A 13319-nucleotide genomic window follows, 5' to 3' on the forward strand; every position below is an offset into this window, starting at 1 on the left:
ATCGCCCAATTAGGACATTTACCAGAAAAAATGCATGCCCATTGTGGACACGACGAAGCATGGTGCATGAATGACGCTTTATTCAAGAAGGCGAGCGGTTATATAGGAAAGCGGTTAGATAACAGAAATGGGGGCGGCTTCTGTCCGGCTATAGGCGCGTGTGCATGACTTGCACTACGTCACATCTCCCCTCTCTCTCTTTTTTTTTTATCGTCGAAACAAGCAGAGTTTTAGAACTCAGGCGCCGGGTATCTTCGTGGTGGTTGGCGCTTCCGTTCACTCCTGCGGAGTTGTGTAGATTAGGATGTCCCTGTAGTGTCTGGGACTCCCACAGCTGGCAGCGGCGCGGGAGTCTCGTGGTCTGGAGACGAGGGAGGAGGAGCCGGATTGAGGTGTTCTCTTGGGCGCTGAAACTGTTGACCCTCTTCCGTTTTGACGATGTAGGTACGAGGAGTCTCAGCCCGCTGTACGACCATGACAGGGGACCACGATCTTGAGGGCACGTTGTACATAGTTGCGGTCGAGCCAGTGCGAAGCTCTGGAAGAGGCCGTGTACCTCTGTTGTAGAAGCAGCGTTGCTTGCTCCTGATGTCTTCTAGCCTTCGTCGCACGGTCTTGGGTGGCACTGTTTGTGGCTGTAGGTGGCTGGCTGGTACAGGAAGCAGAGTTCTTGTCTGTCGGCCCATGAGCCTCTGCACAGGGGACTTCAGAGAAGAGTCCCGAGGTGAATTTCGACACTCAAGCAATGCGGCACAAAACTCAGTGCTGCCGAAACGGAACCGCCTTAACAGCTTCTTAGCTTCCTGTACTGCTCTTTCTGCCATTCCATTCGAAGGGGGATAGTACGGACTAGACCGGACGTGTTGCAGGCCAATCTTATCGGCGTAATCCTTGAACTGTTGGCTACTGAAGGGTGGTCCGTTGTCTGTGCAAAGTCGCCTTGGGAAGCCATGTGTTGCGAAGATGTCATTGCATGCTGCAATAACCTTGTTGGCTGACGGCGCTTGCACAAGCCTGATTTCAAAAAAGAAAGAGTAGAAGTCAACAACAACCAAGTACTCGGCACCGTTGTGATGAAAAATATCAGCTCCTACTGACTCCCAGGGCAGAGTTGGTATCTCGTGACTTAACAGCGGTAGTCGCGCATTTCTTGATTTGTACTTTTGGCATGTTTGACAGCGTTGAGCGACTTCTTCAATATCGCTGTTTATACTTGGCCAGAAGACAACGGTTCGGGCGCGTGCCTTCATTTTTTCTGCTCCTGTGTGCGCAGCATGAAGAGAAGCCATTACCTCAATGCGCAGTCTGACATGAATGATAAGGCGATTGCTCCGGAACACAAGGCCGGATTCAGTATGCAGCTCGTCACGGAAGCTCCAGTAGCTGCGTAGCTCGGGAGTGACGTCAGCCTTGTCAATGGGCCACGCTGTGCTTGCATACTGGCGAAGTTTCACCATGCTTGGGTCACGGTCCGTCTCCCGCAGAACTTGCTCCAGGCGCCTGTCTGAAGCCAAGAATGTCTTTAGCTCTTTCCGGTTGCAAGGGGCCTGCACGTGGAAAATATCTTCCAGTCTCCCTGGATCCAGGCTCAACCCGTCGCGCGTCAACACGTGGCCTAGGTACTTGACGGATTCCTGCAAGAAGTTACACTTTTTTTTGTTCAATTTCAAGTTGTGCTCCTGACATCTTGTCAGCACATTGACAAGATTTGCGTCATGCTCTTCTTTAGTGCCACCCCAGACTAGAATGTCGTCCATTACGACTGCTGTGCCAGTGAGACCTTCTAGTACTTTGTGCATGGCGCGCTGAAATATTTCGGGAGCCGAAGAAATGCCGAAAGGCATACGTAGGAACCTGTAACGACCGTACGGAGTGCTCATTGTGCAAATTTTGGAGCTTTCCTCATCCAGTTTTATCTGCCAAAATCCCGTAGCGGCATCCAAAGTCGAAAAGTATTGTGCTCCACACAGAGACGGTGCAATGTCTTCTAGCGTTGGCATAGGATAATGTTCCCTCAGCAGCGCTTTGTTCAAATCAGATGGATCGAGACATATTGCCACGCGCCTAACGCGCCGCGCGGCCTCCGCGCTGAGTCGACGACGACGACGAAGCGGCGGTAGGCTCTCGTGGCGCGCTGTTCTGTTCTGTGTCGTGGAAGCTGGCTCCATAATTAAAAAAAGGCTCCCGGTCTTGGGTTCTTCCCGACGTGTACCTTCACGGCTCTTCTGGTCGTGACACTGGTGGAGGTGCGGCCGATGCTCCCTACTCCTGAGGACGACTCGACGCGTCCGCCTCTTGTGACCACCCCTGTCCATCGTGCCAGCCGGAGGCTCCGCGGCCTGTCCCCCGAGGCCCTTCCTATTGTCCACGCGCCTTCAACTACCACTCCACTCATGGCGACGCCACTGCCCGCCCTGCCTACGACTGTCCCTGCAGCCAGCCCCACCTACCTCACCCTTCAGACTCCACGCACGCCTAAGCCCTTTCACGGCGACCTGTTTGAAGATGCCGAAGAATGGTTGGCTCAATACGAACGGGTCGCGACCTTTAACTGCTGGACGACGCTACAAAGCTGCGTAACGTTTACTTCAGCCTTGAAGACTCTGCACGAACGTGGTTCGAAAACCATGAGACTACTTTTTCTACGTGGCCGGACTTCCGACGTCAGCTCCTGAGTACGTACGCCAACAGCGACCGCCGGGAGAGCGCAGAGCGTGCACTGTCCTCTCGAATTCAGCTTCCCAATGAGGGTGTTGCCATGTACGTCGAGGATGTGAAGCGTCTTTGCGATCGCGCCGATCCGGCCATGCCTGAAGAAAAAAAGCTGCGGCACCTGATGCGCGACGTAAAAGACCAGCTCTTTCCCGGCCTCGTGCGGAACCCGCCCAACACCGTCGCGGAGTTCCTGGCCGACGCCGTGCACATGGAGAAATTGCTGCGGCAAAGATCCCATCAGTACGACCGGGAACTGCGCCAAACGTCGACTCTATCAGCGTTGGACCGGTTCGACCATGATCCCAGGCCGAATCCGGACTCCCTTCGCGAACTCATCCGTTCCGTGGTCCGCGAGGAGCTGCAGCACCTTCAAGCCACCTTTGCCCCTCGCGTCGATTCCGTCGCCAGCGTCATCCGCGAGGAAGTCTGACAGGCACTCAGGGCACAAGACGCTGCAGCTGTGCCGGCGCCGCAACCGACCCCATACGATCCCGCGCCGTACGCGACTCCTGTCCAGCCAGTCACGTACGCGGACGTCGTGCGCCGCGCGGCCCCATCTCCTGGGCCTTCGCCTTGCACCGCACCATTGGTCGCGGTGCACTCTGCCCAGCCGACTTCTTACTGGGCGGATCGGCGCCAGGCACCGCGGAAGACTGACCTCTGGCGCACTCCGGATCAACGCCCGCTCTGCTACCACTGTGGTGAGGCCGGCCATCTCTACCGGCGGTGCCCCTATCGCGAAATGGGACTACGCGGTTTTTCTGTCGACAGCCCCCGTCCACGCCCTGGAGAGCGCCCTCAAGACATCGCCGAGTATGTCACCCGCCAGCGTAGTTCACCATCTCCTCCGCGCCGCGAGTCGCGATCGCCCTCTCCACGCCGGTCTTCGCCCTCTGGGTCCCGTTTCGCCTCGGGACAACGTGGTTCCTCGAGCCCTCGTCGGGAAAACTAGCTCCGGCGGCCTTTGGAGGCGAGGCCGCCGAACGCCGTTCCGACGCAAAGCTTCCACCGCCGCAGCAACTGAATCGCCCCGACGTCGCACGCTGCATCGCTGCACAGTTTTCCCCGACGCGCCTTTCGTATCGCCGCGATGCCGCAACCCCAATCGCCGACCCGCTTCCGCCGCCGCACCGACCCAATCGCCCCGACGCCGAACGCCGCATCGCCGAAGAGTTTCCCCCAACGCACCGCTTGAATCGCTCCAACAGCGCAACCCCAGTCGCCGACCAGGTTCCGCCGCCGCACCGACTGAATCCTCCACAACAGCCATCGACGGGCCGTGCTGAAGGCAAGGTCTCCTTGGATATCCCTGTTCTCGTCGACACAAAGGAGGTCAGCGCGTTGGTTGATACGGGCGCAGATTACTCTATCCTTAGCGGACGGCTTGCGACGGCCCTGAAAAAAGTGACGACACCCTGGGACGGTCCCGACATACGCACGGCAGGCGGACATCTTGTCGCACCACTCGGCATGTGTGCGGCCCGGGTTACGGTTCGAGGCTGCACATTCGTTGCCACTTTTCTCGTTCTCCGCGAATGTTCTCGCGATGTCATCCTTGGCATCGACTTTCTTCGCGAGCACGGTGCGATCATAGACCTCCCGAACCGCTTGGTGACGTTTTCTACCGCAATGGCCACAGAAGAGCCTGCGCACCAGGGTTCTCGGTCCGCCCTGCGAGTCGCCGACGATAACGTTACGGTGCCACCACGTGCCAGCATTCTCACGAGAGTTACCTGCGACGAGCCACATAGGGGACTCCGGGTTGTCGAGCCTAATGTCTCCCTCGTACTCACTAAGGGGGTTGCGGTGGCACGGGGCCTTGGATCCTTTCATGACGGTTGTACAGAGGTCCTTGTCACCAACTTCTGCAACGAACATCGACATCTGTTCCGTGGCACAGCCATCGCTTACGTCGACCATGATTAGGAAGTGGCCGAATGCTTTGCTTGTGCGGAGGACACACCTGGAGCTGACGCCGAAGCGGTCACCAGCGTAGACATAAATCCTGGCCTTCCACCCACTGAAAAGAGACAACTCCAGGACCTCTTGCGGGAGTTTGGTGCGTGTTTCACGTCGTCGTCCAAAGTGCGCCGAACGTCGATAGTTAAACACCGCATTATCACGCATGAAGGAGCCCGACCAATCCATCAGCAGCCCTATCGTGTGTCCCCTCGTGAGCGAGATGCTATTCAAACACAGGTCGAAGAGATGCTCACAGACGGCGTCATCCAACCGTCAAGCAGTCCGTGGTCGTCTCCTGTCGTCCTCGTGAAAAAGAAAGACGGGACACTACGGTTCTGCGTCGACTACAGGAAGCTGAACAGTGTGACCAAGAAAGACGTGTACCCGCTCCCGCGTATCGACGACTCCCTCGACCGACTTCGTCAAGCCAAGTACTTCTCTTCGGTCGACCTCAGAAGTGGTTATTGGCAGATAGAAGTTGATGAGAGGGACCGTGAGAAAACCGCCTTCATTACACCAGACGGGCTGTATGAATTTCGCGTCCTCCCATTCGGGCTCTGCTGTGCTCCTGCCACGTTCCAAAGAATGATGGACACCGTTCTCACCGGTTTGAAGTGGCAGACCTGTCTTGTTTATCTTGACGATGTCATCATTTTTCCGCAACGTTCACGGAACATCTGCACCGCCTCAGGACTGTCCTCAAAGCCGTTCGATCCGCCAACCTCTCCCTCAAACCAGAAAAATGCCACTTTGGGTTCACCGAATTGAAGTTCCTCGGGCACGTCATTAGTGCTGACGGAATCCGCGCTGACCCAGAGAAGCTTGCTGCCGTTGCTGCCTTTCCGGTCCCCTCCCACAAAAAAGCAATCCGACGTTTTCTGGGCCTGTGCTCCTATTATCGCCGCTTCATTAGAAACTTCGCCCAGCTCGCCAGCCCTCTGACGCTCCTAACCCGTGATGACACGTCATTTTACTGGGGCAACGAACAACAGACTGCCTTCGACGAGTTACGACGCCTACTCCAATCACCGCCCATCCTGGCACATTTCGACGAAGATGCCGATACGGAGGTGCACACGGATGCGAGCAACGTCGGTCTTGGCGCCGTTCTAGTTCAGCGGCAAAACGGTGTCGACAAAGTAATTGCCTACGCCAGCCGCGCACTGTCGCGTGCTGAGTTGAACTACTCTACCACGGAAAAAGAATGTTTAGCGGTAGTCTGGGCCGCCGCCAAGTTCCGCCCATACCTCTATGGCAGACCGTTTCGTATCGTCACCGACCACCACTCGCTGTGCTGGCTGAAAAATTTAAAGGACCCTTGCGGCCGCCTAGCACGTTGGGCATTACGCCTGCAGGAATTCGATTTCACCGTCACCTACAAGTCAGGCCGGAAACACACCGACGCTGATACCTTGTCACGCGCTCCCGTCGAACCTCCTCCGCAAGACACCACCGACGATGATAGCTTCCTTGGAGCGGTCAGCACATCTGAGCTCGTTTCCAGACAGCGTGCCGACGCCGAGCTCCGTCTGCTCATCGAAAATCTCGAAGGTGGGTGCCCTGAAATACCACGAAACCTAGCTCGTGGACTATCGTCGTTCTGCCTGCGGAGAGGGGTGCTTTATAAGAAGAACTCTACTTCAAGTCCGACAACTTACCTGCTCGTCATACCGTCTGATCTGCGGGATGAAGTCCTCCTTGCCTGCCATGATGAACCGACTTCCGGCCACCTTGGAGTTACCCGCACCTTATCCCGAATCCGGCAGAACTATTACTGGCCCAACCTAACTTCAAGTGTCAAGCATTATGTCCGGACATGCCGGCAATGCCAGCGGCGGAAAAAACCCGCGCTCAAGCCTCCTGGACTGCTTCAGTGCATCGAGCCGCCACAAATACCATTCGACAAAGTCGGCATGGACCTTCTGGGGCCATTTCCTCGCTCGTCGTCCGGCCACAAGTGGATCGTAGTCGCCACAGACTACTTGACCCGCTACGCTGAAACGAAGGCCCTTGCGCGAGGTACTGCCGCCGAAGTTGCCCACTTCTTTATGCACGACATCGTGCTTAGACACGGCGCCCCATCGGCCATCATTACTGACCGAGGCAAGGCGTTTACAGCCCGACTCCTACGTGACATCTTAGCGCTTAGCCATACTGCTCATCGACCAACAACAGCTTATCATCCCCAAACCAATGGTCTAACGGAACGGCTCAACAAAACATTGGCGGACATGATCTCGATGTACGTCGACGTTGAACACAAAACCTGGGATGAGGTCTTGCCGTACGTCACCTTCGCATATAATACCGCGACGCAGGAAACCACCCAGTTCACCCCGTTCCGTCTCGTGTATGGCAGAGAGGTCCGCATGATGCTAGACGCCATGCTGCCGTACGGCGACGCAGAGCTTCCCCCTGAAGCTGGCCACTTCGTGGAGCAAGCAGAGCTGGCCCGTCAGCTGGCCCGCTTGCACATCAAGGACCAGCAATCCGCCGATGCCCGACACTATAACCTTCGGCACAGGGACGTGCACTACGAGCCGGGCGACCACGTGTGGGTGTGGATACCAGTGCGCCACAAGGGATTGTGCGAAAAGCTTTTAAATAGGTATTTTGGCCCGTACAGAGTCCTGCGCCGCCTCAACAGCGTCAACTACGAGGTTGTCCCCCATGGAACTGTGCTCGCCGGCCCTCAGCGTCAACGGCCTGAAATCGTGCATGTAGTGCGCTTAAAGCCGTACTTTTCGCGTGACTGAGCGCTGTGTTCACGCTGTTTCGTACCTTTTCCCCTTACCCCACGTGTGAACTTGACTCTCCCTGCATGTCATCTAGCGCGCACTGTATAGTTCACCTCACCCCCAGTCTTTTTTTTTTTTTGTTCCTCCTCCCCTCACTGTACATACCCCATTCCACATCGAGACGATGTTTGCTTTCGCGGGGGGGAATAATGCCACGCGCCTAACGCGCCGCGCGGCCTCCGCGCTGAGTCGAAGACGACGACGAAGCGGCGGTAGGCTCTCGTGGCGCGCTGTTCTGTTCTGTGTCGTGGAAGCTGGCTCCACAATTAAAAGAAGGCTCCCGGTCTTGGGTTCTTCCCGACGTGTACCTTCACGGCTCTTCTGGTCGTGACAATATGCGTACCTTGTCGTTCTTTATGACGGTAACCATGTGGCTGGACCACTCGGTTGGCTCGGTGACCTTGGAAACTACTCCGGCTGCTTCCATGCGGTCCAGTTCCGCTTTTACTCTGTCCTCGACTGCGAACGGAATCCGGCGTGCTGCTTTGACCACTCCTCGGGAACCTGGCTTGAGCTTCAAGTGGTAGACGACACCCTTGAGCTCGCCTAATCCGGAGAAGACGTCTTCATACGGCTTGACTACGTCGTACATCTCTTGGTGCTCCAGTGAAGCAATTCGGCGAATCAAACCCAGCTTCTCGGCGACTGAGCCGCTAAGAGTCACGGGTACGTCGTCTTCCATTACGAAGAATGTCGTTTTAAATGTTCCCTCGGGTCCGGTCACATGAAGGTGACTACGTTTCGTTGCTTTTTTCTGAAAACCAAAAAATGTGTTCAGCACGACAGCGCAGTTTTCGGGTTTCTTTTGAGTTATCGTCTGCAGCTGGCTGCGTGATATGACCGAGCAATTGGCTCCTGTATCAAGCTTGCAGGCAACTGGCGTTTTTTCTATTTTCACGATTGCAGTCCAGCGGTCGTCTTTCTTGCTGCTTGGCGATAAAGTTTCCAACCAGAAATTATCTGCTTGTCCGTCTGAATGCGCTTCTAGTGACGCCACTTTTTTGCTCTTTCACGCAGAGGTTAGCGCTCTTCGTTTTGCACGCAGCTGCAAAATGATTTCTTTTGCCACATTTTAAGCACGTGCGTCCCTTTGCAGGGCATGATTCACTGTTGTGAACGCGAACACATTTGTTACAGCGACTTTGCATTTGATGGACTGCATTGACCTCCACTTGACGGTTCTTGCTGGAGTGTATTTCTTCACTTTGCTCTTTGCCGTGTTCCCGCGCTCGACACATTTCAACAGTTTTGGCCAAGGAAGCATTTTCTGAAAGAAGCGTTTCTTGAAGTTTCTTGTCTCTCATTCCCAGAATGATTCTGCTTCTTAGCATGCGTTCTTCCAGCTCGCCGAATTCACAGCTTTTTGCTAGTACACGCAGCTCTGTTAACCAATCGTTAAAATGTTCGTCTTCCTTCTGGTCACGCTTTCCAAATCGAAACTCGTGATAAGCTAGGTTTAGTGCTGGTTTGTAGAACGCTTCAAACTTTCGCTTCAGTACAGCAATGTCGCTTTTATCCTCTCCAGCATCAAATACGAAAGTGCTGTACGTTTTGCGTGCGTCTTCTCCAATACTGATGAGAAAGGTTGCTGCCTGTACCTCTTTCGGTTGTTGGTCCAGGTAGGTTGCAGTTGAGAAGAGCTCGAACTCTTGCCTCCATGCTTCCCAGCTATGCCAGACATCTCCCGTTGTATCCAGGGCCTCGGTGGTGGCAGCAGCGAAGTGACGGGGGCGGCAGGCTGGGCGCGGTGCTGCTCGGCGTCTGTCATGGCTCTGGTCCGATGCAATTACCCGGGCCTCCCGGATTGCCGTGCTTCTGCCGTCGGTTACGTTGCCCGGTTGCGTTGCGCGGTCGCTAACCGGCCACTTCTGACACCATGTGGACACGACGAAGCATGGTGCATGAATGACGCTTTATTCAAGAAGGCGAGCGGTTATATAGGAAAGCGTTTATATAACAGAAATGGGGGCGGCTTCTGTCCGGCTAGGCGCGTGTGCATGACTTGCACTACGTCACTCCCATGAGTTGCTTTATATGGTATGAGTTCTCAGCTAATTGCGCAAGTGATCGTATGCATAAAAAAGACGTCTCCCCAGTAAGCTCTAATTATTCAAGTTTTGCGGCTTTTGCTTAAGAGAAATAGTTATCTGCTCCAATTATTTAAGTTTTGCGGCTTTTGCTTAGGAGAAATAGTTATCTGTTTTCCTGTTTTTCGCATTTGAAATGAAAACTGTGGATTTAGATAACACTGGTCAGAGCGAGGACTTGGAAACATGAGCATAATATTACGCCCTCAAATTATAAACGTTCGTGTAGAATGTTGAAAGCAAATTTGGCATCTGTCACAAAATTATCCAAGTTGCCATTCTCATCTTGAAGGCGGGAGAGTGGTCGTAGAGACGCAACAAGCTGCGTCTCTACGTGGGAAATAAGATTGGAGGGAACAATAATTCTCCGCATCTAACGCTGAAAGGAACAGATTAAAGCTCCCTCTGTCCCTAACCACGACGGCGCTGGCCTGCGAAATTGTGAGGGCGGATCGGATGTCCTGTGGCGTATGAGGAGATGTAATAAAAGAGATCCTCTTTTTACTGCCCAATATGAAAATATAAAGTAAGCGTAACTACATTCTGCAATATAATACTGCGAACATAATGCCAATAACTGTGGCCAAGCAGATGTGAAGTAGAGAGGGGTTCAAGAGTAGATTATTAAGCGTAGAAAATTGGGCTAGTTGGTTGCTAGTACTATTGTGAGACATTCCAGCGGCTAAAAAGACAGGGACGAAGGTAGACGAGACAGGACGAACGCCGGACTTCAACTGAGGTTTATTTCACAAACTGCTGTAATATACAAAAGGGGGCGCAAAGAAAAGTAATCTGTGACAAGACTAACCGATCATCTAAAAAAAAATTTGTAAAAATATAAAAATATATATATATTTTATATATAAAAAAATAAAAATGCCCCGCCGCGGTGGCTCAGTGGCTACGGCGCGTCGGCTGCTGACCCGAAAGACGCGGGTTCGATCCCGGCCGCGGCGGCTGAATTTCTTGAAGGCGGAATTCTAGGGGCCCGTGTGCTGTGCGATGTCAGTGCACGTTAAAGAACCCCAGGTGGTCGAAATTTCCGGAGCCCTTCACTACGGCGTCTCTCATAACCTCTGTTGCATTGGGACGTTAAACCCCAACAAACTAAAAGTAAAAAAATAATAATGAAAAAATATAAAAAATATATATATTATTATTTTTTTCTTTTTTTGGATTATGGGTTTGTCTTGTCACAGATTACTTTTCTTTGCGCCCCCCTTTGTATATACTAGCTCTTTGTGAAATAAACCTCAGTTGAAGTCCGGCGTTCGTCCTGTTTGTCTACCTTCGTGCTTGTCTTTTTAGCCGCTGGAATGTCTCACAATAGTTCAAGAGTAGAGCAAAGTCGCGCTGGTTTGTCCGTATTAACGGAAACGACGGAACACTTCTAACCAGACCCCGCACACATCTGTCGTCGTCTCTCTCGCCCCGCCTGTTAGCACTGCTGCGTCGCTTCCGTCAAAATAGTACAGGGGGGAAGGGGGTACGAAAATTGGGGCGACCAGAAGGTATCTTACTCGGTTAATAATTTTGCTGACTTCTCCTCATAGCATAAATAGTATCACGTTCTAGGATACGTGAGCATGGAATAAAGTACTATAGTCGGATACAACTTAAGTCTGCAGTGAAGCTCCGCCCACATTCAGCCTCCGCGCACAGAATTCCTCCACGACGAAAAAGTAGTCCGCCGCTTACACGTTTGTTCTTACGTAAACAAGAAGCTAATCACAAGAAAAAGATTATGAGCTCTAGAATTTTGATACGTGGATTGTTTGATATAGTCAGACATTAAAAAGCTGGTTTCCTTTAGAGTTGCGATTTGCCAGCGGAGTAATACAAGACGCCGCGGACCGCGGCCAGTGTTAGCAACTGCTGTTTTTTTAAGTTGTATCCTACTATAGGACGTTTAGTAAACCATTTTACGTGCCGCAATGAAAATTTCTATTTTTGGCATGCTGTACAGGCCTCCCTAGCGGGATACAAAGTAACTGTAAAAGTAAATAGGAGTGGAACTGTAAAAGTAAATAGGGGAGGGTAAGAGAAACGGCGGTTGTGCGTTTAATGATCAATCCGGTACTTACGAATTCTTCGGCGTCCGCAGCACCCGTTTTGCTGAAAAATCGGGGAAAAAATCATGAGGTCTCGGACCTCATGCGTCTTTCCATGTAAAGTGGCAGTTCTTCAGCAAACCCTATCGCTAAAAACACTAAAAGCACTGCGCCAGGGAACCGAATTTACAAACATTACATAAGCTGCCAGTAGAAAAAAGCAACAGAAAATTTTCTGCTGTGGCCACTGATTGTCCGTGCTGTTTTTACCAGTAACACCAGAAGTTTTTGTATTAACGACAGAATTTTCTTTAGTTACTGCAGAAAGGTATTGCACAACTATAGACCACAGAAAAGTACTGCAGAAAAAATACAGTTCTACTCGAAAATACTACAAAACCGCATAAAAAAATCTGTCGTTACGCAAGACGACAAACCATTTGGTCGTATTCTTGACACGATTCTGTCGTTTCTTTCGACTGGTGCGGTTCTAGTGCTTTCCTATAGACGAGAACGCTTGCTCCTGAAACGAAAAACTCCGCGTATTTTCTCTGCGCAATTATATCGCAAAGTTTCATGAATGTTCTGCATACTTCGCTTATGTTATGAAGCAAACACGCACTTCCACACTAAAGATGGTTATAATGCGCGTGTCAGGGGCGATCTCCAAGACTTGCAGTGGCCTCTGTTCCGCGCTAAAGGTGGTTAACAGGGTATTGGTTTGGTTGGTTTGGTTTATGGGGTTTAATGTCCCAAAGCGACTAAGGCTATGAGAGACGCCATATTGAAGGGCTCCGGAAATTTCGACCACCTGGGGTTCTTTAACGTGCACTGACATCGCACAGTACACGGGCCTCTAGAATTTCTCCTCCAAAGAAATTCAACCGCCGCGGCCGGGATCGAACCCGCGTCTTTCGGGTCAGCAGCCGAGCACCATAACAGGGTATTGCCTGTATGATCGTTGGCTGTTGCCTTACTGCAGAAAGCCATTTGGTGTCACCACAGCAGCTTTCGATCTACTGCACACAATACCGAATGCTCGGACAGCAGGCGCGAGTTGTTTTCAGAGGTTGTAAAGCCGAGTTCACAACTAAAGCACTCGAGAACGGTTACCGCTTTGCCGGCGCCTACTCCGGCTGCCACTGTTTGCGATTACGCAGCGTCCTAAAGCAGGCAAAACGCAGTAGCGCAGCACTGTGAGTTCGCGTCATGGTTGGCGCCAGCCGTAGGCAGAGCGGACAATGGCGAAGAACGAAAAGTTCCCGTCCATGTCGAAACATACTGCAACTTTATGCCATAGTGACAACGAAAGGTGCGTTCTGAGAGGCTTCAAGGTGTTTCTGAAGCTTTGACGTAACACTCTGGGTACAAATGCGCTTATATAAGAATAAAAAGATGCCCAGGCTTAGCTTGGTTAAGCCAAGAATGCGTTGCATATTGCGCGGTCTTTTTGCGCGAGGTATTGCTTGGCGGCACTCGATTTTCTCAGCAGCTTTTCCTCCGTGACGTATGGATGGATGGATGGATGGATGGATGGATGGATAGGAGCGCCCCTTTTGAAACGGGGCGGTGGCAACCGCCACCATGCTCAGCCGTCTTGTTTTTTTTCTTTTCTTCCCTTTCTTTTTTTTCCACGTGGTGACGTGACGTCACCAAACCACGTGACGTCACGTCACGTGGTTTGGTGGCTGCCCGGCCGCGCCCAA

At 52.5% G+C, this 13319-nt stretch overlaps 1 pseudogene; it reads right to left on the reverse strand.

Annotated features, from left to right (window-relative positions):
• Positions 1-230: 230 nt before the first annotated feature.
• Positions 231-9156, reverse strand: LOC149362657 (uncharacterized; annotated as a pseudogene).
• Positions 9157-13319: the final 4163 nt, after the last annotated feature.

The sequence above is a fragment of the Amblyomma mixtum genome, chromosome 2, assembly GCF_055824585.1.
Source record: "Amblyomma mixtum isolate Tamu chromosome 2, ASM5582458v1, whole genome shotgun sequence".
NCBI lineage: Eukaryota > Metazoa > Arthropoda > Arachnida > Ixodida > Ixodidae > Amblyomma > Amblyomma mixtum.